This window comes from Carcharodon carcharias, chromosome 9 (assembly GCF_017639515.1).
Source record: "Carcharodon carcharias isolate sCarCar2 chromosome 9, sCarCar2.pri, whole genome shotgun sequence".
NCBI classification, from domain to species: domain Eukaryota; kingdom Metazoa; phylum Chordata; class Chondrichthyes; order Lamniformes; family Lamnidae; genus Carcharodon; species Carcharodon carcharias.
Genome location: NC_054475.1, coordinates 9,402,316 through 9,425,472, shown reverse-complemented (window position 1 = coordinate 9,425,472; position 23,157 = coordinate 9,402,316). Strand labels below are relative to the sequence as shown.

The following is a 23,157-nucleotide window of genomic DNA, read 5'->3' as shown; positions in this document are numbered from 1 at the left end:
TTGGAAAGTGGCATCATCAGAACAGATGTGACAGAGGCAAAGGAATCTGAGAGAATGGAATGGAGTCCTTACAGGAGTCAGGGTGTGAGGAGCTGTAGTCGAGGTAGCTGTGGGAGTTAGTAGGCTTGTAATGAATATTGGTGGACAGTCTATCACCAGAAATTGAGACAGAGAGGTCAAGGAAGGGAAGGGAAGTGTCAGAGATGGACCATGTGAAAGTGATGCAGGGGTGGAAATTGGAAGCAAAATTGATAAATGTTTCCAGGTCCAGGCGAGAGAATGAAGCTGCACCGAAATAGTCATCGATGTACCGAAAGAAGAGTTGTGGGAGGGGGCCGGAGTAGGACTGAACAAGGAATGTTCCACATATCCCATAAAGAGACAGGCATAACTGGGGCCAATTCGTGTACCCATAGCCACACCTTTTATTTGGAGGAAGTGAGACAAGTTTAAGGAGAAATTGTTCAGTGAGAGAACAAGTTCAGCCAGATGGAGGAGAATCATGGTGGATGGGGATTGTTCGGGCCTCTGTTCAAGGAAGAAACAGAGAGCCCTCAGACCATCCTGGTGGGGGATGGGGGTGTAGAGGGATTGGACATCCATGGTGAAGAGGAGGTGGTTAGGGCGAGGGAACTGGAAATTGTTGATAAGATGTAGGGCATCAGAGGAATCACGGATGTAGGTGGGAAGAGAATGGACAAGGGGAGAGAGAACGGAGTCAAAATAGCAAGAAATGAGTTCCATGGGGCAGGAACAGGCTGACACAGTCGGTCTACTGGGACAGTCTTGTTCGTGGATTTTGGGAAGGAGGTGGAAGTGGGCTGTCCGAGGTTGGGAGACTATGAGGTTAGAAGCTGTGGAGGGAAGATCTCCAGAGGAAATGAGGTCAGTGACAGTCCTGGAAACAATGGCTTGATGTTTGGTGGTGGGGTTATGGTCCAGGGGGAGATAAGAGGAAGTGTCTGAGAGTTGGCGCTCAGCCTCTGCGAGGTAGAGGTCAGTGTGCCAGACAACAGCACTACCCTTGTTGCCTGGTTTGATAACAAAGTCAGGGTTGGACCTAAGAGAACGGAGTGCGGTAAGTTCAGAAGAAGGCAGGTTAGAGTGGGTGAGAGGAGCAGAGAAATTGTGACAGCTGATTTCACACCGGCAGTTCTCAATGAAAAGATCAAGAGCAGGTAAGAGGCCAGAGGGAGGGGTCCAGGTGGAGGAAGAATACTGGAGGTGGATGGAAGGATCCGTTGAATGGGGGGAGGACTCCTGTCCAAAGAAGTGAGCATGGAGACAAAGGTGGCAGATGAAGAGTTCAGCATCGTGCTGAGCCCGGAATTCATTGAGGTGAGGGCGTAAGGGTATGAAGCTGAGTCCTTTGCTGAGTGCAGAACATTCAGCATCAGAGAGGGGAAGGTCAGGGGGTATGGTGAATACATGACAAGGGCTGGGATTAGAGGATGGGATGGGGTCAGAGGGACGGGAATGGGTGGAGATCCAAGGGTCACAGGCTTGAGAAAATCTAGCGCACAACTCACTGCCCGAGAGTGTGGTGTAGGCAGGTTCAATCGAAGCATTCAAAGGGGAATTAGACTGTTATCTGAAAAAGAAGAACGTGCAGGGTTACAGGGAGAAGATTTGAGAATGGTAGTAAGTTGCTCATTCGGAGAGCAAGTTCAGACACAATGCACCAAATGGCCTCCTTCTGTGCTGCAATGTTTCTGTGATTCTGTGAACTTCGTTTAGCCATTCAACATCAGATCTCCTGGGACACAGACTTTCAGGCCTCACTGTCCTCTTCCAAAACCATCAACTGGTAGAAGTGCAACCTTAACAATTTAATCAACCTTAACGATCTCTTTTCTGTGCTGAAAAGCATCTCACTATACCCTCTTCCCTGTCCCATCCACCCTCAACATGTGCAAAGGGCTGTTGGAGCTGCCTCTTGGACCCAGCTTTTAGTCATTCATCCTCCTTTGGCAGCCATTTTATTCCATGTACCTCTATGAAGTGCATTGGGGCATTTTCTTGGAGTAAACTTGCACTGCACAAATTCGCTATAAACATCTTAAAATGCTTGTGTGAAATTCCTTTATCCACTAATTCAACAGTAACCCAGTTAATATAAACAGGTTGAACATTTTATTAAAAAGTCAGACACAGGAATTTCATATCAAGGCGTTAATCATTTCCCAGTGTGCCGTAAACCCCATTCAAAATTTAGTGAGGACACTGGCCAGTTCACAAGATGCAGAGAAAACTTCTATGTTGAAACGATGCCAAACTCTAGGAATTATATTTTATGAAGACTAAACTAGGCCTGAATTAACGCATCACAACTTAATGTCATCTGACAAGGTAATAGTTCAGACTAAATAACATTGTTTAAATAAAAACAAAAAACTGTGGATGCTGGAAATCCAAAACAAAAACAGAATTACTTGGAAAAACTCAGCAGGTCTGGCAGCATCGGCGGAGAAGAAAAGAGTTGACGTTTCGAGTCCTCATGACCCTTCAAAAAGGGTCATGAGGACTCGAAACGTCAACTCTTTCCTTCTCCGCCGATGCTGCCAGACCTGCTGAGTTTTCCAGATAATTCTGTTTTTAACTTTCTTTAAATGCTATACAATGATACAGGTTCAATATGTCCTACAGGATTTCCTGGATTCAGTTATTCATCCCCTCCACAATTTGAATGGTCTCCCTGCTGATTAAAGCACAGATTGAGATACCTTACTAATTAAGCCCATGAGATAAACTCATTTCTCAGTTGGATGATAAGAAAAGAGCGTTTTCTTTTTGGCAATAATAGAAATTGTATATCCACGATCTCAAATACTGAAGTCTGGACTTTATTAAAGGATCATTAAGTATCAATTGATTCTTTCTTGGACACTTCTAGGATTTCTCACCTCTCTGTCTTCCCATCCCTCTTAATGCTTAAAAACTGAAGATTGGTATCACCTAATGCTGATTCCCCCAGTTTGCCCCATCTTCCCTTCCCGTTTAACTCTCTCCACTCCATCCCTCGGCAACTGCTCTCTCAGGTGTCACTGGGTTAGTAATCAGGAGACCCAGGGTAATAATGCTCTGGGTAGATGGGTTCAAATTCCACCATGGCAGTTTGATTCAATTAATTAATAAATCTGGAATTGAATCTGGAATCTTATAAATCATGACCATGAAACTATCATCGATCGGCCTAAAAACCCATCTGGTTCACTGATGTCCTTTAGGGAAGGAAATCTGACGTCCTTAGCTGGTCGGGCCTATATGTTGATTCCAGGCCTGCAGCAAAATGGTTGACTCTTACCTGCCGTCTGAACTGGCCTAGCAAGCCACTCAGTTCAAGGGAAATTATGGATGGACAACAAATGCTGACCTTGCCAGCAATGCCAACATCCCATGAAAGAATATAAAATAAAAAGGTACCTTTGCTGCTCTGATTCTGCTCATCCCTCTCCTTTTGGCACCTCTGCCTTATTCTCAACTTTCATTGGCCTTCTCAGGGCCCTTCTGGTCGACAGTGCTCTCACCTGACACCAGGCCCTTGTTTACCCCTCCCATTGCTGCTTGAGTACTCTATCCTGAACAGCATCCCAAGACATCTCTGTAACATAAGGTTGCCAACCCATCGTGATTAACCTGGGGTCTCTAGGAATTGAAGATTAACCTTCTGGGTGCTTCTCCAAGCATACCTTAGGGCAAAATCTTGAGGGCAGTAAATAAATTGTGTGTGATTTTTTAAAATCATTTTCTTTGAACACTTTGGTCAATTAACTATAAAAATAAAAATGAGCGTCAGTCATGGCTCATGGCTCATGGGTGGCACTTTCGCCTTTGAACCACAAGATTCAGGTTGAAGTCCCACTCCAGGGCTTGAGAACAAAAATCAGCACTACTGCAGGAGCACTGCACTGTCAGAGGTGCTGCCTTTTAAATGGGACACAAAACCGAGGCCCCATCTGCCTGCTTGGCTAGACGTAAAGGATCCCATGGTACTATTCTGAAGAAGAGAAGGGGAATTATACCTGGTGCTTTGGTCAATATTTACCATTTGATCAACATGACAGAGAAAAATAATTAGGTCATTATCCCATTGCTATCTTCTGTCCACAAATTGGCTGCTATGTTTCCTTCATTACAAGAGCAAAAAAAAAAATCCTCATTGGCGGTAGAACACTTTGAGATATCCAGTGGTTGCGAAAAGCAATATATAAATGCAAGTCTTTTTTAAAGATAGGAGAGGAAAAGGTCAATCAGGTTACAAAGAGTCTGTTTGCTTTTCAATTGTTATGGGAAGGTGGGGGAGGGGTGGGTGCAATGGTGAACATGTCAGGCCATTAAATGGCGCGAGCATGGGGTTGAAGGTCATGCTATGAAATATGCTGGACTACACCCAGAGTTGGCAATCCTACTACAACATGCAGCTTGCTGTAGAAAAGCAAGTTCTTACGTAGCCAGACTTTGCTACAAGGGTTAAAAGCAAAAAGTTGCTGGAAATCTTAAATAAAAATAGAAAATGCTTGAAAAACTCAGCAGGTCTGGTAGCAACTGTGGAGGGAGAAAAACAGAGCTAATGTTTCGTGTCCATAAGACTCTCAGAAGAGTCATATAGACTCGAAACGTTAACTCGGTTTCTCTCTCCACAGATGTTGCCAGACCTGCTGAGTTTTTCCTGCATTTTCTGTTTTTATTTGCTACAAGGGTTCTTGCTTCAGATTCCGACTCTATCCTGCCCCAGTGATCTGATCCTACTAGAGCTTAAGGCTATAAATTGAATAACCTCTAATATTTTCTTTGTTTTTCAAAAGTGAACAGCTAATAATTTGCAATCAAATTGTGGACTGCATTTATGGCAGATGGTGTCTGAGTCCCTTTAGATGTCTCTGCAAAATTACACCTTTTAGAAAAAACATCACATCCCATCAATTCCACCAAGAATTTTTTTTTAAATTTCATCATCTAAAAAGAGAAAACATGGAATATGCATCTATCAGTGGCAAGATCAGAGCAGTATAATAGAAATTGGCTGTCAGGATTTTTTCCATACCTATTTAAATATTTATTTGTACCTTTTAAATTCATTTTTCTTTTGACAGACATTGTGACAGCCTCAGGAATGTTCCAAAGGATCTACACTGTAAGAATATTTGATTGTTGACAGGCTGTTATTCAGTTTTTATCACACACTAATCAGGACCCAGCTAATAGATGGAAAGAGTGTTCATCTGAATTCTTTCAAATCTTGACCTGCACAGTGTTGAAAGGAAACCAGATGTCAATAGTTGCTTATTTTTAAAATAAAAATGGATTTTTCCAATTCCCTTCTGTGCCTTGTGATGTACAGGCATTGTTTTTTTACAGTACAGGTTCCTGTCAGCTTTCATTAGTAAAGGAACGAACATCAGAACTCAGGCCATTATGCCAACCCCTGCTGCCCACAGTCCACTCAGCCCCCCAACACTTCCTGCAGAATGTTAACACAACGCGGCAAAGATCAGTGAATCGTGCACCTTCTCACTCACTGTCTTCCTCTGCAGCAAATGCGGCAGAGGCTGCCATGCCAAAGTGGGGCTCCTAAGCCACACCAGGTGATGCCTAACACAGAGCCGACCGCCATGGCATAAACTATCAGCTTATGAGATAGAAGGCTGCCACCACACGGCTCAGTGCTTCAGGAGGAGGTGGTGGCATAGTGGTATTGTCACTGGGCTGGTAATCTCAAGACCCAGGGTAATGCTCTGGGGACCTGGTTCTAATCCTACCATGGCAAATGGTGAAATTTGAATTCAATAAAAATCTGGAATTAAAAATCTAATGATGACTGTGAAACTATTGTTGTTAAAAACCCATCCGGTTCAGTAATGCCCTTTAGGGAGGGAAGTCTGCTGTCCTTACCTGGTCTGGCCTACATGTGACTCCAGCCCCACAGCAATGTGGTTGACTCTTAAATCCCTCTGAACAAGGGCAGTTAGGGATGAGCAATAAATGCTGGCCTAGCCAGCAACACCCACATGCCACGAACAAAGAAAAAAACAATGTGTTTTAGAATTCCTCTGGGAAGCACCTTGAGAGGTTTTATTATGTTCAACTTGCAATGTAAGTATAAGTTGTTGTATATAAGTAGAACTAATATTCGTTCAGTTTAATAAGAAGCTAGGAAAATGCTGTGTCAGCTTCAGAAAGTTCAATAAAGAATCTGTTGTCGCTGCTCCTGGAATGTGCAGTTAAATGGAACACTCTCCATTCAAATCTGCGATCTAGATTAGAATCCAAGTCAGAGGTTAAATCGCTGTCTTTCTGGCAGCCGCAAGGGCATGAAAGAAAATGAGTTTTCAAAGTCTCAATACAGATCCCAGTAGATAAGCAGCCACAGTACAAAACTGTCCATAATTCTGCACTAATTGTGATGAAATTGGCAGTTGCACGCAGATAGGCCATAAGGTTGACTGGGTATAGGAAATGGCATCTGGTAGAGATGCTCTTTTAACTTTGGAATTAAGCAACGTTAATCTGGCAACTTCGCCCTTCGTCTGGCTGTGTTGAGAGTTGAACTTGGTGCTGAGAGGAAGGGAGTAGGAAAATAGAAAGTGTTCTATCACTGGCATAGTGGACACATGATTACCCAGGGACATTATCTGTACAGCCATTTGCTAAATCCTGCAGAAAATGCGATGAGCCAAAACAAGAGCATGTGGAATTGGAGGTAACCTTGTGACATGGTTTGGTAATTGGGAGCTGGGAGACAGAGTGTGGAGATAAAGGGTGTGTTTTCTGTTTGGCAGGCTGTATCAAATGGTGTTCCACAGGGATATGAACTGGGGGCCTAGGTTTGTCCCTATCTATATTAATAGCATGGAAGGAAGAATGGAGAGGTGTATATAACAGGTTGCAGATAACACCAGGCTTAACAAATTGCGCAGGTGGAAGCAGAAGTTACAAAGAGACATATAGAGAGACTGATTGAACTTCATCTGCTATAATGCTTCCCAACGTGGGGAAGTGGAGGGATCATCCACTGTGGATCAAAATATTTTCTTAATTGTGAGGGAGTAGGACTGAAGGATTTAGGTGTCTATGCACTCAAGTCACTAAAAGCTAGTGCGTATATAGGTACAAAAAGTAATCAAGAAGTCTGACCTTTATCTCAAGAGGAAATATTAAGTGGACGAAGTGATGCTTTAGTTAGACAGAGGCTTGGTCAAACTCACCATCTCTTCTATTTTAAGATACCCCTTAAAACCTACCACTTTAACCAAGTCTGTCCTAATATCTCCTATGAGAGTTGGTGCCAAGTTTTGTTTGATAATGCTCCTGTGGAGCACCTTAGGACATTTTAATATGTGAAAGCCGCTATATAAACACAAATTTTTGTTGTTGTAAATGTTAGAATCCCCCAGACATGACTCACAGCAAGGTATGAATTGACATTTGAATACTGAGTGAGGTAGCAAAGAGCCTGCCTTCAAATAGTCAAAACAAATACAAGGCCAATACTCACCACACTTATTATAATGTACTTTTGAAGGAAGTGTAGTCACTGCTGTAATGTAGGAACAAACAAGAGAAAAGAGAAAAATTCAGAAGGGAAGAGTTTCAAGAATAAGAACATCAGAATTTCTCAAAAGGAATGTTTCCCAAAGCACAGAATGTTGGGAAAGGGAGGAGTGAGTTAAGAGAGATTGGAATCCTCACTGGATCTAATAGCCAGGAGTTTACAGACTCAAAATATTTACATGAAGAAAAACAGAATTACCTGGAAAAACTCAGCAGGTCTGGCAGCATCGGCAGAAAAGAAAAGAGTTGACGTTTCGAGTCCTCATGACCCTTCGACAGAACTGAGTTCTGTCGAAGGGTCATGAGGACTCGAAACGTCAACTCTTTTCTTCTCCGCCGATGCTGCCAGACCTGCTGAGTTTTTCCAGGTAATTCTGTTTTTGTTTAGGATTTCCAGCATCCGCAGTTTTTTGTTTTTATATTTACATGAAGAATTTATCATCAATAATTAGAGAAAAGTGGCCTGGTATAATCATTTGGTCTCTCTCCATTGATTTTCTCTGGGATGCAGGCCTACAAGATGCTCTCATCTGGCAGTGTTTAGCAAGCTGGAGTCATACTGCTGATTTGGGAAATATGAGAATGAGTGGGGCTTGTTTCATTCCGCTTACCTGATTGGAGATAACGGATGCCGACATTTGGTGCTGACAGCGAAAGGAAAGCTGTCCTCCAGCAATTACCTCCCTCCCTCAGCCTATCCAAAATCAACAACAAAAAAGGGCAACATTTAACAGAAAGACAACTTGTTTGGTCTTTTATATTGTCTAAAGATCAGTCATTTAAACCTACAGCAGGAACATCCCCTTACAAAATAGCTAACACAAAATATTGAACTATTTATCTGAATTCCTGCTTGATAAATGAATACCTTGTATAATTTTATTATTTGAGTTATGTATTCAATTATCTTTGCTTCTGTTGAGTCAGGTTCCAGACCTTTTCACTATTTAAGTTTGATTAAATTGCACTAATAGAAGGTTTAGGAAAAGTCGCTGAATGGTGAAGAGAAAAGAAAACAAGACTAATTACTGTACTATACAGCAGGCGCCTTATGTGGAGTGTGTTACAAACACAGCAGGAGCAGCTGGGACCGATACAACAGAGCCAGCAAATGCTGGCCGAGGAATCAAGCAGCGTTAGTGAATATTATTAAACACTGCCCCAGCACTGCCACTCTGCAAGGATCCATCTGCCAAGCAGAAGTATGTAAAACACCTCTCTCACACTTTAATCTGCCTTTCTCCCTGATGCTTTCCCTCTTTCCAATTTTCTTCCTTCCTTTCCTGAAGGGGTTTCAATCCTTCCGTTTCTTCGTCCCTTTTCTACCTCAGTCATCTCCTCCAGCTGTACAGCACTCTCCCAGTCACCCCTATGCTCTCTAGATAAAAGCAAAATGCTGCAGATGCTGGAGATCTGAAATTAAAACAGAAAATGCTGGAAAAGCTCAGCCGGTCTGGCAGCATGTGTGGAGAGGGAAACAGTTAACGTTTCGAGTCCATATGACTCTCCTTCGGAGCTTAAATTTAAAATATTTGGCAAAGGATACAGGGGGGAATCCTTTTCAACTCCAAAAAGCCCAAATTCCTTAACCTTCTACCCTGCCACGCTCTATAAGTTTCAATAAGATCACCTCTCATTCTTCGAAACTCTGGAGAATACAGGCCCAGTTTCCTCAATCTCTCCTCACAGGACAATGCCACCAGCCCAACGATTAGTCTGGTGAACTAATCCAATTATCTTTGTCTACCATGTCTAAACTTGTCAGAGAGTCATAGAAAAATAGAGGTCTACAGCACAGAAATAGGCCCTTTGGCCCATTGAGTCTGCGCCATAATCTTGTACACCTCTATCAAATCTCCCTCAATTTCCTTATGGAATGTCAACTGTCTATTTTGATCATATGGGGCATCACAACCCTGATCCTTTATTGATTACACATTATGAGGCAGGACAGTGATGAGTGTGGGTTCTGGCTGATTCTCCTCCAGGTCAGTTATAGCTCCTGAACAACCCAATCTGGATTAAATTGACTCACTCAGAACGTACCAGGAATCAAAACTTGCACCCTCTCTCGTTTGATGAGACATGAAAAGGCACTTCAAGTGATCCAGAGGCAGAGAGAGAGATAAGCATAAAGAGCGTGAGAGATTACAATTTTCACACTTTCGAAGGGGTGGGGTGGGTGGGGCGGTCAATGAAAGAGGCACAAATACAGAATTACAAAATAGTCTTAAAGAGATATACGTGTTAATTTCACAATATCAGTTGGAATTGTGCCTGAAGGAAAAACAGGCCAGTGATAAAGGTAGTGAACTGTAGCTTCTAAAGCGTGCTCCCTGTGGATGTAGTTCCCTGCTTGGATTACAGAATTAGTTTTATAAAGAGAGAGAGAGAGAGAGAGAGAGAGAGAGATAAGTACAGACATCCGTAAAGGACTTCCTCAGGAGCTCTCCAAGTCACCGGCCCTTTTATGCCAATTTTCTCAGGTTTCCCAGGGTGAGGTTACGATAAGCGATTAGAATTCCTGTGGAAATTAATGCCAAATGTGGGTCAGAGTATCAAAAGACTTGCATTTATTTGGAACCTTTCACCACCTCAAAACATCCCAAAGCACTTCACATCCCACTTCTGAAATGTGGTCATTTTGGAATATAGGAAACACAGCAACCAACTTGCACACAGCAAGATCCCACCAACGAAAATGTGATAATGGCCAGATAATCTGTTGTACTGATGTTGGCTGAGGGGTTAACATTAGCCAAGTTATCAGGCTCTTTGTCAAATCAGTGCCATGGGATTTTTTAATCTACTGGAGAAGCTTAACATTTCATTGGAAAGGCAGTAGCTCCAACAACGTAGCAGTCCCTCAGTACCACATTGGGTGGGTCGGCCGGGATTTTGTATTAAAATTCCTGGAGTGAGGCTTGAACCCATGACCTTCTGAGGGAGCCAGAGAGAGACAAACAGAAAATGAGGCAGAGATATACACAGAGGAAAAAGACACAGATACTTGAGGACAGATTAATCATTCAAAATGAATGAAAAATATCACCCACTTTTGATCTATCTCACTCTTAAAAATAAACATAGCTTATCTGTTTGATTACAAATCTCATTCCTGTGGACAGATTTTCTCAGACAGCTATAGACACAAAGGCTTTTTTTTAAATATTTGTCCATGGGGCCTGAGCATCATCAGCATTTACTGCCCATCGCTAATTGCCAAAGATAAAACAAAGGTGCACACTAAGGGATAGTAAGGGTGACCCTCAAAGACATAAGGCACTGAGGGACACATACATGTCCAAATTGCTATCCTGAATGGCTCCTCTACATGCTGCTCACATTCATAAAGATGCCTTAAAATACTTCACAGGATTGTAGAATGCAGTGTCAAGGGAGAAGAACCTAAAATTTTAGAGAGTTGGGTGAGAAAAAGTTTCAGGAGTTTCTGTTCCACCAATGGAAGATCAGCAGGGTGGAAGTCCTGGTCGCCTGACCCTGATCCCCATCCCAAACTGTACAGCGGGATGCATTGGTGGCATCCAGCCCACTGATCGTTAGGTCTTCTCTCAGGAAGACAAATGCACAACTCTTCGGCTCCCATAGAGACCCTCCCCCTTCCAGATCCCATTTTCCAGGATTGATGAGCTTTTCCCAGATTTGTGCTCAAAAGCCTGGAGTAGGACTTGGACCCACAACCTTCTGAGTCAGGCAATTGTGGTACCAGGGTTGACAGCTAAGAGACTCAACGACATTTGAGTTCTAACCCTTCCTCCAACCCTAACCCTACCTAGTGAGGCCCTACAACAGCCAAGGAGCCTCACAAAGTTATCCCATTCAAGGATTTTCTTTTCTTTTAAAATTCTCTGAGTCCAATATTTGTCCAAAGCCCACATGCCTCTATTCAAAAACCTGTGGAAAATAAAATATAATGCCTGAATTAAGTAGAGGACATAAGAAAGAAGAACAGGATTGACCAACTGGGCCTTTGAGCCTGCTGTGGCATTCACTAAAATCATTGCTGACCTTCTACCTCAACTCCACTTTCCCGCCCTATCCCTTATCCCTTAATTGCCTCGGTGTCCAAAAATGTATCTATCTCTGTCTTGAATATACTCAACAACTGAGAATCCACTGAGAATTCTGAAGATGTACAACCCTCTGAGTGAAGAAATTGCCCCTCATCTCAGTCATAAATGGTCAGCTACTTATCCTCGTTCTAGGCTCCCCATTCAGGCGAAGCAGCCTCTCAGCATCCACGCTGTCAATCCCTCTAGTTCTAATACATTTTAATGAGAGAGAACGCTGGGTACTGATAAGAGTAAAAACAGAAAACACTGGGAATCCTCAGCAAGTCAAAAGAAACAGAATCAGGGTGTATAGGGCCATGGACAGGGTGGATAGGGAGCAGCTGTTCCCCTTAGTTGAGGGGTCAGTCACAAGGGGACGTAAGTCCAAGGTGAGGGGCAGGAGATTTAGGGGGGGATGTGAGGAAAAACGTTTTCACCCAGAGGGGTGGTGACGGTCTGGAATGCGCTGCCTGGGAGGGTGGTGGAGGCGGGTTGCCTCACATCCTTTAAAAAGTACCTGGTTGAGCACTTGGCACGTCATAACATTCAAGGCTATGGGCCAAGTGCTGGTAAATGGGATTAGGCAGGTAGGTCAGGTGTTTCTCACGTGTCGGTGCAGACTCAACGGGCCGAAGGGCCTCTTCTGCACTGTGAGATTCTGTGATTCTGATTCTGTGAAAACTTTTCAGGTTGATGACCTTTCATTAGAACTGGAAAAATATGGAGATGTAACAGGTTTTAAGCAAGTAGAGAGGTAGGAAAAGGGGGAAGGTGGGGAAAGAACAAAAGGAGATGTCTGTGTCACCGTGGAAGGCAAGAGAGACTCAGTGGCAAAAAGGGAGGATCGCCCATGGCAAAAAGGAGTGTTTATGAGACCAGTAAAGAAACAAAAATGCAACCAGGGCCGATAACCCAGAGAATGGAAATCAATAATGTCCAACTTTATTTTATTTATTTTCAGTCTCATGCTGCCCAGTGCAGGGAAAAGCCCCTGACTGACCCCCAAAGTGTCAGAATTCTGTGGGGCCTTTCTTTTTCTGGGGAAGTGAATTGTCAACACAATTTTTCCGTACTTTGAGCTCTCTTGGTGCGAAACCTCGAATATGCTGAGCTACAGCACAGTCTGCTAGGGTTGCCAACTCTGGTTAGACTTGTTCCTGGACGGTTCATCACATGATCTTCGACCAGCCCACCTCACACTCTCCTGCCACTAGTAACCAGGCACATCAATCATCATGATGCCCCGCCTACACATGCCTTTGCCACCCGATTGGATGCTTCTTAGCTGTCAGTCAAACAGCCTTTTCCCCACCTCCAACATTTTTACAATTAATCACTTGAAGCAATCAAGAGAAAAACTGAACTGTTGAAGAGAAATAGGAGAAAAAAAAAACAATATTTTTAACACCTCCATGATTTTACTCATTGTTTGCAGGAGTAGATTCACCTGGAGATTAACCTGGAGATTAACCTTCAATTCCTGGAGAATGTAGGACATGCCTGGAGAGTTGGCAACCGTGCTGTGCACCTTCTAAATGTGGCAAGAAATTGGGCACGGCTGCAAAGTAATATACATAGCAGTGTTCCTTAGGAAATCTCAAACAACATAGAGGTTGTGACCCCATCACCAGGGTGTGAAAAAGATAATAACTTCAATTTTCTCAAAATGCACTAGCTCAAGCTCTTCTTAGGAGCAATTTGTGGGCAATTTGCAAAAATAGTTTTTCCAGCTCCCTAAGTGATTCATCCCGGACCTGAGCTATTAAAAGCAGGAACTGTTGTTGAACTACCGAAAGGATGTGGAATGGATATAAATGTGGGGCAAGAGGAGGAATCAGACTCAATCAATCTGACTCCCCGATGGTTAAATATGCTTCAGCATGATCAAAGTTCACACAGTTACAGGTGAACCATAAAATCTTGAAGCACTAAGTAGGCCATTCAGCCTGTTGAGTCTATGCTGGCTCTTTGAAAGAACTCTCTGATTTAATCCCGCAATCCAATGTTTTTCCCCATAACCTGCAAATTTATCCTTTTCAAGTACACGCCAAATTGCCCTTTGAAAGCTCCTGTGAAGTCTGCTTCCACCATTCTTTCAGGTAGTGTGTTTGAGATCTTAATACTCCTCTGTGTATAAAAATAAAAATCTCCTAATTTCTCCTCTGGTGATTTTGCCAATTATCTTTTGTCTAATGCTGGCCTTGCCAGTGTTGCTCACATCCCATGAAAGGATAAAGAATCTAAGATCTTTGGTTACCAACCCACTTGCCAGAGGAAAAACAGCTTCTATTTACACTGCCAAAACCCTCGTTATTTTGAGCACCTCTATTAGGTTCCCCTTAACATTCTCTGCTTGAAGGAGCACACTCCTGCATTTTCAATTGTTTGAGTTTGATTTTATGCGCCTGTTGACTGTTCTCTGTGCTGTTAGTCAAACCTGGGAATGGAAGCTGGAAAAGAGAAACTATAAGTAAGCTGGAAGCTTGTGCCGCAGGCATTTTAGAAGCGTTGTATATAAAGCTCCCATTCAGACATAGAAACTGGTGTCATCTCTGCATATCTCTGAGGCACAAAACACAACAAATCTCAGCTTCTCCAATCTCTCCACTGACCTGAAGTCTATCATCCCTGGTATTATCCTAGTAGAGCTCCTCTGGATCATCTCCAGTGCCTTGACATCCTTCCTAAAGTGTGGTGCCCAGAATTCTATACAATACCCCAGCTAAGGCCTAATGGTAATTGTAAAGGTTTACATGACTTTTTCCATTCAGTGCCCCTATTTGGAAAGTCAAGTATCCAGTAAGCTTGAGGGACACTGTTGCATACTTCTCTCCAATCAGAAATACTTCTGTTCATCACAGCTATCTGCCTCCTATCCTTAAGCCAAGTTGTCACCATCCTTCAATTCCACATGCTTCTATTTTCACAGTAAGTCAGTCATGTGATAGTTTATCAAAAACCTTTTCTAAGTCTATATGTAAAATATCTACAGCGTTACCTTTATCAGCTCTCTCTCTATCTATTACTTTATCAAATAAATCAACAGGTTAGTGAGACACCATTAAATCTGTGCTGGCTATCCCTTATTAACCCATGCTTCTCCAAACGGAATTTAATTTTGACTTTGACAGTGGTTTCTAGTAATTGTTCTCAGCACTGACATCAGACTGATTGGACTGCCATTACCCTCTTCTCCTTTTATGAACAGGGGTATAACATTTGCATTCTTCTATTCCTCTGGAACCACTCCCATATCCAAGGAGGATTGAATGACTGTGGTCAGAGCTTTGGATATCTCCACCCTGGCTTCCCTCTGCAATCTGGGATGCATCCCATCTGGATTGGGTGACGTGTTGGCTTTCGGTGATGCCAAACTATTTAGCACCTCCACTTTAACTATTTATACCTTATCTAATATCTCTACTCCCAACCTCTCCTGTACTGTGACACAGGCTGAAAGAAAAATGAAAAATGCTTGAAAAACTCAGCAGACCTGGCAGCATCTGTGAAGAGAGGAACAGAGTTAACGTTTCGAGCCCTTAGAACGTTAACTCTGCTGGGATTTTTCTAGCATTTTCTGTTTTTATTTCAGATTTCCAGCATCCACGGTATTTTGCTTTTATTTTACTGCAACACAAGCTGCGTAGCTACCAGAATAATTTTGTTTTTTCCTTCACGGGATGTGGGTATCACTGGTTAGACCAGCATTTATTACCCATCCTTAATTGCCCTTGAGAAGGTGGTGGTGAGCCGCCTTCTTGAGCTGCTGGCAGGCCATGTGGTGTAGGCACACCCACAGTGCTGTTGGGAAGGAAGTTCCAGGATTTGGAACGTGGACAGTGTCAAGATTCTTGAATGTTGTGGGGGCTGCACTCATCCAGGCAAATGGAGAGTATTCCATCACACTCCTGACTTGTGCTTTGTAGATGGTGGACAGGCTTTGGGGAGTCAGGGGGTGAGTTACTCGTCACATGATTCCTAGTGTCTGACCTGCTCTTGTAGCCGCAGTATTTATCTGGTTAGTCTAGTTCAGTTTCTGATAATGGTAACCCCTGGGATGTTGATAGTGGGGGATTGGTAGATTGATTGATAGTCGGAATGTTGTCAGGGTCCATAGCGTTTGCAGTATCCAATGCCTTCGGGCGTTTCTTGATATCACATGGAATGAATTGATTTGGTTGAAGACTGGCACCTGTGATTCTGGGGACCCCCGGAGGAGGCCGAGATAAATTATCTACTTGGCACCTCTGGCTGAAGATGTTTGAAAATGCAGCCTTGTCTTTGCACTGATGCTCTGGGCTCTGCCATCATTGAGGATGGTGATATTTGTGGAGCATCCTCCTCCTCCAATGGGTTGTTTAATTGTCCCCCACCATTCAGACTGGATGTGACAGGATTGCAGAGCTTATATCTAATCCGTTAGTTGTGGGATCACAAAGCTGTGTCTATTGCATGCTGCTTCCGCTTTTTGTTAAGACAGTAGTCCTGTGTTGTAGCTTCACCAGATTGACACCACATTTTTAGGTATGCCTGGTGCTGCTCCTGGCGTGCCCTCCTGTGCTCTTCATTGAACCCATGTTGATCCTCTGGCTTGATGGTAATGGTAATGTGGGGGATATGCAGGGCCATGTGGTTGCAGATTGTGGTTGAGATCTGGATTAATAACGCAAAGAACACATCATTCAAAACTGGGTTGTTTGAGAATTTGTACACAATTTCAAAATATCTGGGAATTAAAAAGCCAATTGTTTCACTAATGTCCATTTGGGAATGAAACCCATCATCCTTACCTGGTCTGGCCTATCCCAGCCCAAAGTAGGTGACCCTTAATTGTCCTCTGCCTGATCAGAAAGACTTTATATTTAACACTTTTCCCAATCCTAGGACTCCTCAAAGCATTTTAAGCCAATTAGATATTTATGGAGTGTAGTCTCTGTTGTATTGTAGGTAGCTAATTTGTGCACAGCATGCTGCAACAGAAGTGATAAGGAGAGCATTGGTTATCAAAAAGGCATATGTGATCCTTGACTTTATAAATAAATGCATTGTCAAGGAAGCCTTTACAAATCACTGGTTAGCTCTCAGCTGGAGTATTGTGTCCAGTTCTGGGGTCAATAAGAACATAAGAAATAGGAGCATGAGTAGGCCATAGGGCCCCTGGAGCCTGTATTGACATTCAATATGATTCTGGTTCTGCCTCAGCTCCACTTTCCCACCTGTTCCTTATATCACTTGATTCCCTGAGAGATCAAAATTCTGTCTGCCTTAGCCTTAGACCTAACGATGGAAACATTCTCAACCCTCTAAGGAGAGCATTCCAAAGATTCACAAACCTCTAAGTGAAGAAACTCCTCCTAAATGATCAAACCCTTATCCTGTTTCTGTACCCCATGTTCTAGATTCCACAGCTAACGGAAACATTCGTCCTTTCAGACAATAATCTAATTCCCTCTTCAATGCCTCGATTGATCTGCCTCTATCACATTCTCAGGCAGTGCATTCCAGACCCTAAGGGGAGAAATGTCTCTTTATGTTTCCATTGCTATTTTTGCCAATTAACTTTGTGTTCCATGTTCTTTTATTCTCAATTAAGACAACAGATCTTGATGAACTTGATGACCAGCTAATTGACCTTCAAAAGATAACTTGCGGTATGCCCCAGTCAAGAAGTAAAATTGCTTTTAAGCTGTGCGTATCATGTGTATTGTAATCTATCTGTTGTAATCATACAGCTGCCCTCAGCCTCCAGCGACAAAAGAATTAACCATCCAAAGCCACATTTTTCTTAAACAAATTACCAGGCTTATCTGTTCAACAAACTGCAAATCCTTTTCCACTTCAAAAAAGAATCAATATTCAAGTTATATTCTGTCGGGTTATTTTTAGCAATGGAGCTTGCAATTGATCAACATTCCGGCAAACAAATGATAGCTTTTTTGTAGGAACATGTTGTTTGGAATGTGTGCAAATGCAAAATACTGCGGACGCTGGAAATCTGAAATAAAAACAGAAAATGCTAGAAATACTCAGCAGGTCTGGCAGCATCTGTGGAGAGAGAAACAGAGGTAACCTTTCAGGTCTGTGCCCTTTCATCCTAAATTGCAAAGGTCAATATATTTCTGATATTTTTTTCATGACAAATCTAACCCTGAGACAGGGTCTCGTTGTAGTTTTCACCCTCCAATTTTCCCACTTTCCTCTCCTGAAAGCATTGACTCGGCTGAGCTTTCACAGGTGCTTTCTGTCCTTTTTTTTCAATTCATTCACGGGATGTGGGCTTCACTGGCTGGGCCAGCATTTATTGCCCAGCCCTTGTTGCCCTTGAGAAGGTGGTGGTGAGCTGCCTCCTTGAACCGCTGCAGTCCATGTGGTGTAGGGACACCCACAGTACTGTTTGGGATGGAGTTCCAGGATTTTGACCCAGAGACAGTGAAGGAACGGCGACATATTTCCAGGTCAGGTTGGTGAGTTACTCCTCACCCAACTGTTCCTGGGGCAACAGAGCCATTTACCATGGAATTACATGCAACACTCAAACATTGCACCATGCTGCCAGTTCAGGAGAGCAGTGATGCTTAATCCCACATCTCCGCTCTGGGTCTGTTCTGCTGGTGGGACAGGACTTATGCAGGGATGGTGATGGTGGTGCCTGGGACATTATCTGTAAGGTATGATTCCGTGAGGATGACTATGTCAGGCTGTTGCTTGACTAGTCTATGAGACAGCTCTCCCAAATTTGGCACTAGCTCCCAGATATTAGTGAGGAGAACTTTGCAGGGTCAACAGGGCTGAGATCACCGTTGTCGTTCCCAGTGCCTAGGTCGATGCTGGGTGACCCATCCAGTTTCATTCCTTTTTTGTGATTTTGTAGCTGTTTGATACAACTGAGTGGCTTGCTAAGCCATTTCAGAGGGCATTTAAGAGTCAACCACATTTCTGTGGGTCTGGAGTCACATGTAGGCCAGACCAGGTAAGGACGACAGATTTCCTTCCCTAAAGAGCATTTGTGAACCTGATGGGTTTTTACAACAATTGACAATGGTTTCATGATTGCCATTCAACTTTTAATTCCAGATTTTTTTATTGAATTCAAATTCTACCATCTGCCATGGTGGGATTCTAACCCAGGTCCCCAGAGCATTAGCCTGAGTCTCTGGATCACTAGTCCAGTGATGATACCACCACGCCATCATGGAATCACCTCCCTAAAACTGTGCCCTCTAGTTCTTGATCTGTTTACGAGCGGGAACAGTTTCTCCTTATCTACTCTGTCCAGAACCCTCATGATTTTGAAAACTTCTATCAAGTCTCCTCTTAGCCTTCTCCTCTCCAAGGTAAACAGTCCCAACTTCTCCAATCTTCCCTCATAACTGAAGTGTCTCATCCCTGGAACCATTCTCGTAAACCTCTTCTGCACTCTCTCCAATGCGTTCACATCCTTCCTATAGTGTGGCGCCCATGACTGTACACAATACTCCAGCTGAGGTCTAACCAGTGTCTTATATAAGTCCATCAAAACCTCCCTGCCCTTGTACTCAAGGCCCCTGTCAATGAAGCCTAGAATACTGTATGCATTAGAAACAGCTCTCTCTGCTTGTCCTGCCACCTTTAATGACTTATGTACATGTACACCCAGGTCCCTCTGCTCTAGCACACCCTTTAAAATAGTATCCTTTACTTTATACTTTCTCTCCATGTTCTTTGTACCAAAGTGTATCACCTCACACTTCTCCACATTGAACTTCATCTGCCACCTATCTGCCCAGTCCACCAATGTGTCAATGTCCTTTTGAAGTTCTACACTCTCCTCTTCACAGTTTACAATTCTCCCAAGTTTTGTGTCGTCCGCAAACCTTGAAATTGTCCCTTGCACACCAAGGTCTAGATCATTTATATGTATCAGGAAAAGCAAGGGTTCCAATACCGACCCCTGGCGAACTCCATTACAAACCCTCTTCCAGCTTGAAAAATACCCATTAACTATTTCCCTCTGTTTCTCAACACTCACACAATTTCGTATCCACGTTGCTACTGTCCCTTTTATTTCATGACCTATAACTTTCCTCACAAGTCTGTTGCACGGCACTGTATCGAACACCTTTTGGAAGTCTATATACAGCACATCAAGGGCCTTGCCCTCATCAACCATCTCTGTTACCTCTTCAAAAAACTCCAGCAAGTTAGTTAAACACGATTTTCCTTTAACAAGTCCAGTAGTGCACTGGAGTGTCAGCTTTGCATTTTTTGCTCATGACCTGGAGTAAGACTTCAACCAACAAACCTCTAACTCAAAGACACAAGTTCTACCAGTTGAGCTATAGCTGACAGAAAAGGAAGAGAAAACATACAGTAGTTCAAATGGGGAGTGCAAACAGGTCATAGAGTTGGAGGAGGGTCCTGTGGTGATGGACAAGGATGAGGTACAAAACCAGAGATCGGAAAGATAAATGCTGGAAACACTCAGCAGGTCAGTCAGTATGTGTAGAGAGAACAAACAAGTTAACGTTTTAGGTGTGGACCTTTCATAGAACTTGAGTTCTCACAAAGGATGCATGTCAAAATCATTCCCTTGTCTGTTCCCTCCACAGGTGCTGACTGACCTGCTGAAAATTTCCACTATATCTTCATTCATAATTTCAAAATCTTTTGCTCTCCATTCACATTACACCGAGGCCTAATATGCCTGGTCAGGTGAAAGTATAATGATTCATTGAACATAGCATAAGAACATAAGAAATAAGAGCAGGAGTAGGCTATTCGGCCCTCAAGCCTGCCCTGCCATTCAATAAGATCTGTACAGTTGTAACAAGACTTCCCTATTTTTTAAACTCCAACCCCCTAGCAATACAGGCCAAAATTCCATTTGTCTTATTAATTATTTACTGCACCTGCATGCTAACTTTTTGTGTTTCATGCACAAGAACACCCAGAACCCTCTGTGCTGAATTTTTTTTGAAGTCTCCGTCCATTTAAATAATAGTCGACCTTTTGATTCTTCCTCCAAAGTGCATGACCTCACACTTTCCTACATTAAACTCCATCTGCCAAGTTTTCGTCCACTCACTCAACCTGTCTATATCCCCTTGCAGATTCCTTATGTCCTCATCACAACATGCCCTCCCACCTATTTTTGTATCATCAGCAAACCTGGATAAATTACACTCTGCCCCCTCCTTGAAGTCATTAATATAGATAGTAAATAATCAAGGTCCCAGGACTGATCCTTGTGGCACTCCACTAGTTACATCTTTCCAACCTGAAAAAGACCCATTAATCCTGACTCTCTGTCTTCTGTCTGTTAACCAATCCTCAATCCATGCAAATACATTACCCCCAATACCGTGAGCTCCTATCTTGTGCAATAACCTTTAATGTAGCACCTTATCGAATGCCTTCTGGAAATCCAAATACACTACATCTACCGGTTCCCCTTTATCAATTCTGCTTGTTATATCCTCAAAGAACTCTAGAAAATTTGTCAAACATGATTTCCCTTTCACAAAACCATGTTGACTCTGTTTGATTGTGTTAAGCTTTTCTAAATATCCTGCTATTTCATCTTTAATAATGGACTCTAGCATTTTCCCAATGACAGATGTTAGGCTGACTGGCCTATAGTTTCCTGCTTCTTGTCTCCCTCCCTTCTTGAACAGAGGCGTCACATTAGCTGTTTTCCAATCCACTGGGACCCTCCCGGAATCCAGTGAGTTCTGGAATATTTCAACCAATGCCTCCACTATCTCTGCAGTCACTTCCTTTAAAATCTTTGGATACAGGCCATCAGGTCCTGGTGACTTGTTTGCCTTTAGTCCCATTAGTTTGTCAAATACTTTGTCCCTCATGATAGAGACTGTTACAAGATCTTTCCTCCCATTAGCTCCTTGCTTATCTGATATTTTGGGGATGTTTATAAAGTCCTCCACCACGAAGACCGATGCAAAATATTGATTTAAATTATCTGCCATTTCCCTATTACCCATTATCAATTCTCCAGTCACATCATCCAAGGGTCCCACACTCACTTTAGCAACTGTCTTTTTATATATCTGTAGAAGCTCTTGCTATTTGTTTTTACATTTCTTGCCAATTTACTTTCATAATCAATTTTCTCCCTCTTCATTAGCTTTTTAGTCATTCACTGCTGGTTCCTAAAAACTCCCAATCCTCTGGCCTACCACTAGTTTTTGTCGCTTTGTATGCCTTAGTTTTTGATTGGATACTCTCATTGACCACCGTTGTTAACCACAGGTGGTTCATCCTCCTCACCGAGTCTTTCTTTTTGACCGGGATAAATTTTTGCTGAGCGTTATGAGATATCTGCTTAAATGTTTGCCACTGCACATCCACTGATGTTCCCCTTGGTCTATTTGCCCAGCCTGCTTTAGACAACTCTTTCTTCATATCTCTGTAATTGCCCTGATTTAAGTTGAGGGCACTGGTTTGAGACCCGAGTTGCTGGCCCTGAAACTGAATTTGAAATTCTGTCATGTTGTGATCGCTCGTCCATAGAGGATCCTTAACTATGATATCTCTCAATAATCCCACCTGTACCAAATTGGTACTTTTGTGAAGAATTACAGGGAGTCCTCTCGATGCTATGATCAACCTCCACCAACATCACCAAAAACAGAACAACGTATCACTCTTTTGTGGGAGCTTGCTGCGTGCAAATTTGAGTTTGTCCACGTAACAACAGGGACTATGATTCCAATGTGATGCATTGGCTGTCAAGTGGATGTGAAAGGCACTCTATATAAATGCAATCTTTTCTTTGCTTACCACACAGGTCGTGTGTCTTAGCTCAGGTATCTGTCATTCATTGAGCAAAGGCTGTTTCTTGTTCTTTCCCTCATTGATTTATTTGAAAACTTTGCAAAGAAGGTTGATTTTACTGAAAATAGTTCATCTATATCAAGTCACTTTTTGCCAAGATCAGTTTTATTGTGATTAATAACTGTGTGAAGCAAACACTGCCCGGCTACACAGTAATATATTACAGGCAAACTGCAAATGGAGAAGCTAAAAATAAGCAGAGCCAATGGGCCTGAACACAGGACTCAGTGTATAAGTGTGATCGTAAGCCATCAAAACCTAAGTGTAAATGTCATCTTTAGCCACCATGGACAGAACTTTGTGTGTACTGAAAGTTTCAGTTTTTGAGTACGAACTACTAAGTCAAGCTGACACCATTTCTCAAATAAAGTGTTTCCAATGTACCCGTTTCCCTGTCCCTTGCCTCTGAACCCTCCTCCAATCCTATTTGTACTCTCTTCTTCTGATTCTGGATTATTGTGTGTTGGCCCTTGCTCCTCCGCTGCACCATCAGTGCCAGAACCATTATCCATTTCACCCTCCCCGACCTGGAGCGAATTCACCCCAATGATATTTCCATCCATCCATCTTCAATTAATTGATACCAGCAACCCATCACTCCTGTGCTCTCTGACCTACATCATTAACCACCACCCCCCAACCATGTCCCCCACCCCCCCACCCCCCCAACCCCCCCGCCCCAAACCTCCCTTCCACCATC

At 42.9% G+C, this 23,157-nt stretch overlaps 1 protein-coding gene across 2 annotated transcripts in view; it reads left to right on the top strand.

The window, feature by feature from the left end:
* Positions 1-23,157, top strand: part of LOC121282624 (leucine-rich repeat neuronal protein 1-like) — a 193,110-nt gene that overhangs the window by 150,784 nt on the left and 19,169 nt on the right. Inside the window, exon 1 of one of the 2 annotated variants that reach the window (XM_041196409.1) lies at positions 17,218-17,275. The exons of the other annotated variant lie outside the window; for it this stretch is intronic. The gene's annotated coding sequence lies outside the window, so the exon portion shown is untranslated. Of the gene's footprint in view, positions 1-17,217; positions 17,276-23,157 lie in introns of those variants that run through there. 2 annotated transcript variants of the gene reach the window in all.